This window comes from Momordica charantia, assembly GCF_013281855.1.
Source record: "Momordica charantia cultivar OHB3-1 chromosome 8 unlocalized genomic scaffold, Mcharantia_2.0 BLBB01000008.1, whole genome shotgun sequence".
Lineage (NCBI taxonomy): Eukaryota > Viridiplantae > Streptophyta > Magnoliopsida > Cucurbitales > Cucurbitaceae > Momordica > Momordica charantia.
In genome coordinates this window covers 16,386,594-16,390,942 of record NW_028275166.1, presented here as the reverse complement: position 1 = coordinate 16,390,942, position 4,349 = coordinate 16,386,594, and the positions used below count along the sequence as shown (strand labels likewise).

Below are 4,349 nucleotides of genomic sequence, written 5' to 3'. Positions count from 1 at the left end.
TTAAAATCCCACCATAGGTTAAACATGTTCATGCATCATATGTATATAATAGTTATAATGTATGATAGCATGATTTATTTTCATGGTTAATTAATATAAGCATTGTATTAATTAGATGAAAATAAAGTTGTAATGAGCATTACACTACTTTAGTAAATATAAATGTTATATTTATGTATGTCATTGATGCATGATTATAGTTTCAATTTCTTTAAATTTATAAGTGTGATAAGTTTGGGGAATATAAATTAAAGTCTATAATCAAGAATTGAAAACAAAGCCCAGGTCTTCAATAATTAATTTCAAAGGAGTTTTGAATTGATTATATCATAGGTTATATACTTTTTATTTTGGTTTTAAATAGGTTTAAAACGACGAATGAAAAGGTAAATATAAAATATTGTCTATAAGGGAACCCTGTCTAAGGAAGGTTGTAACGCCTCAGATTTTTTGACATTTTCGAATGGGGACCATTACTAAAACTACCTAAAAAGTCCACTTAAGCAAGAGAATTAACTTCAACAAACAAGACTAAACGATAAAACCACCACGCTTCCTCTGCCCTACTCTGATTTCAACACGCATGAGTGCTTGAACAAAAAAAAAACAACAACACTTAAAAGTCAACCAAAAACCCAAATTATTACAGATAATCCATTTAATACCAACTTCACATTAACCACACTTCTCCAAGAAACCTATACTATCCATAAACCATCAACTATACAAATATTAACATCTCTAATGGCAATAATCATTCTTAATAGATTACAACCCCGCAGTTCGAAAAGCTAAACAAAACTAATAACCTCAAAGAGTAATGAACTGACAATCTCAAAGCATCCGTTTAACTAGAAAACTAAACAGGACCAACTACTAACAACTGAACTATGAGATGCAAGCACTGCAACTAACGTAACTAGAAGAAAATAAATGCGAACAACGCAGCTAAGGGTCTTTTCGATCAAGTCTCCTCGTCGCCATCACCGTTCCAAGAGTTAGCTCGATACCTACAAAACTGGTGGAGGAAAAAGAGATGGGTGAGTACAACCACGGTACCCAGTAAGCAGCCCTTATCCGAAGGGTCACACACAAACAACATGCTTATCAAGGAAACAATGTGTCATGCTTATCAAACAGTCAACACATCATGCTTATCATTAATCTCGAACCTTAAATGAAAGAAACATATTACTAGAAACAGTTTATGCATAAGTTTAACTAAACATATACCATGCATGTCAAACTCATCCTCACATCTTAACTCACTAGTTCTCTTTCTTGATTTCTCCAAGACTTACTCCTTTGATTCGTACCGACCCTTGACCTCGCGTAGCTAAGGCATTGACACTTCTCTATGGTTCTCGGTGTTGGACCTTGACATTTATCCCCAAGGCTCAACTACTACTCAACGTATTGGTCATTGGCCCCCAATCAACCTCTAACCAATCACATTATGTTAGTTCTCCAAGTCTAACTCCACGAATCGTACCGGCCCTTGCCATTTATTCCCAAGGCCCGACATTCATCTACAGAAGCTTGGTGTTCGACCTTGCCATTTATCCCCAAGGCCTTGTACTGTGCATCGACCCTTGACATTTATCCCCAGGGTATCGACGACTTCTCAACGTATTGGTCCTTGACTGCCAGCACATCAAGACCCAATACTAATTCAACAAAATAGAATCACCGTGCCGACCCCCGACCCTTTGTACCCGGAGCCTCGACACTCGTCCCTACCAAGTTGGGGTATCGATCCCCGACCTTTGCACCTGGAGCCTCGATACCCAACTAGTGACGTGCTAGCCTTTTTGGCCCTGTTAGTTCTCCATTTACTTTATTACATCCCGAAACTCCCACTAAAGACCTACATGCTTTTCAGCCACGACCCATGCAGAAATTATCTCACAACAATGGAACATGCGTTATACACAAAACGTATGTCACTATCATCCATACATGGCCATCCAACATCACGAGGACACCCTTCCCTCAACACTCAACATGCTCTACACACCATAACGCAGATAATTCACAAAAGAGACGTAGCCCGACATATATCCATAAACGCATCCAACACTCTAAAAATTTCATAGTAATCAGAACACAACATCATTCATTCACTTCATTAAGGACCAATCTCTCACCAGAGTCCTATTACATACTTTCTAGGCCATGACCCATGCAGCACTCAACTCACAATAAAACCAGCATGCTTCCAGAACCAAAAACAGTAAGCTAAAAATGAAATGACATGTCCAACATGAATGCGCAACACAACAGATTTCTCCAACATTATTTCAGTACGCTTTTATAAACACAACCATAGAACGATAAAACCATTCATAATCCATAATGCACTCATAAATACCACTAAGCATCAAATCCAACAACGCAAAGCAAATCAGTTATAAACAACCAGAACCAACATGATTTCATTCAAACTACTTATAATCATTAGCCAATATTCACAAAGACACAATCAACTAACATATTAATAAATAATAAACACACCAAAAGCACCAAACAATTCATACATATTCAAACAACAAACATCCCCTAAGTAAGAACTACTTACACACGGGTCCTAACACGTTACTAATCTCGCCGAAGGATTCCCTAAATCAAAGTAACCAAACTTGAGTTAGAAACCAACTCAAAAACACTTAATTTTCTTTGAAACTAAGGTTTGGTGAATCGTTACCTACTATCTCACACAAAAACCTCCTGGGTCATGAGTGGGTCGATGTCAAGGAGGTTCGGGCTCCCAAATCCAAGTTCAAAAGGCTTTGTGCTTGCTGGTCTGTTGTCAAAAACCAATGGGTAACGTCTATTTGGATTTGAATAGGGGCGGTAACTCAAATATAGTCCCATTTGGGTATGGGTAACTCGAAACCAACTCCGAACAAGGATGGGTCAACACCAAGTGTCACCGGAACAAAGAAACCTTCGCGAATATGCTACTGTTGGCATCGGGATTGCAAAACGAGTCGTCGGATACGTGGGTTCGTGTGCTGGCCGCAGGCTGTAAACGAAGAATAGTGTGAGCGTCGAGCCGGAATGTCGTGCCACTTCGTTGCCGATGGGTCTTGGGTGGCAGTGCTACAGATTTCATCGGAAGGATCCACCGCAGCTGCTGTAAGGAAAACACTTGGATCTGTGTCACTGCAGGCGAAAACGCCGCCGTGGGTCTCAGTCAAATCCGCTGCAGACGACGTCAGAGAATCGATTGCACCGCCGCAAGGAAGCTGCAGGACAGGGTCGCCGCGGGTCTGGGTTGATCGTTGAGGGAGAACTCGCGTCGGTTGGATTTCGCCAGAAACCGATCGTCGCCGCTGCTGGTTCGAAACATGCCAGATCTATTGCTACTACACGGCCGCACGTGGTGGTTTTACTAACATGGACAGTTGCCGGAAGGTGGTCGAAGAAGAAGGAAGTCGAAGGGGGGGGGAGTGGTGGCTACAAGAGAAGGGAAGGGAAAAGAAGAGGGACCTATGGTTTTTTTTGTTTTGTTTCTTTTTATTTAATTTGCTTTAAACCAGAAAGCCCACATTCCCAATTTTAAAGAAATCCTCTTAATTAGTTTTAAAATTGAAAAGTCCAACTCCTAACTCTAATGGAAAGCCCATGGGTTAGAGGAAACTAAAATTCTATTTTCAAATAAATCTAACGGCCCAAAACAAGAAACACGAAATTACACGTTAGTAGTTAAAATAAAACTCACAATAACTCGAGATAAAATAATTAACTTTAACTCTAAGACCCAAGAATAAAGTTCAAAAATTAAAACATAAAATTTTCTGATACCTTGTATTAAGAACGAAATAAAATCTCTTTTCAAAATTTGAAAAACTCAAATTCTCTAAATCTGACGAACTTAATTCTAATTTACCCAAAATTAGAACTTCAAAATTAGAAAATCCAAGAATTAAAATTATCAACTTTGGGGAAAATCCAAGGGCACTATTTATATCTTAAAATAAACGAGCCAGAGAGCGCGGGGCGTTACAAAGGTTCTGTCTAGGTTGAGGTACATAAGCTGACCGTAAGAAAATACTTCTACCTGGGAACCGACCTGGGGGTTGAATTAGTCAATATTTTATATCATGCAATAATGTGGTTAGTTCGTTAAATTGTTTAATGAACTAAAACATTAACTGTTAAACACATCTAATATAAAAGTTATATTGGGCAAACTAATAAACTTAGATAATTTCATTTAGCCATATTTTACCTAAGTAATAACCCTAGTTGTAAAATACTAAGTGGGAGGATTAGGTGTATATATAAAATATACCAAATATATGAGATATATGTGGTATATATATACATTCTTTCACTCACGTTCT

General features: G+C 38.5%; 1 long non-coding RNA gene across 1 annotated transcript; it reads right to left on the bottom strand.

Annotated features, from left to right (window-relative positions):
* Nucleotides 1-662: 662 nt before the first annotated feature.
* On the bottom strand, nucleotides 663-3,452 carry LOC148209636 (uncharacterized). The gene is made up of 3 exons (XR_015793074.1): nucleotides 2,705-3,452; nucleotides 2,579-2,619; nucleotides 663-1,018 (listed from the first exon to the last, which is right to left on the bottom strand). It is a non-coding gene; the product is annotated as an uncharacterized LOC148209636 (long non-coding RNA).
* Nucleotides 3,453-4,349: the final 897 nt, after the last annotated feature.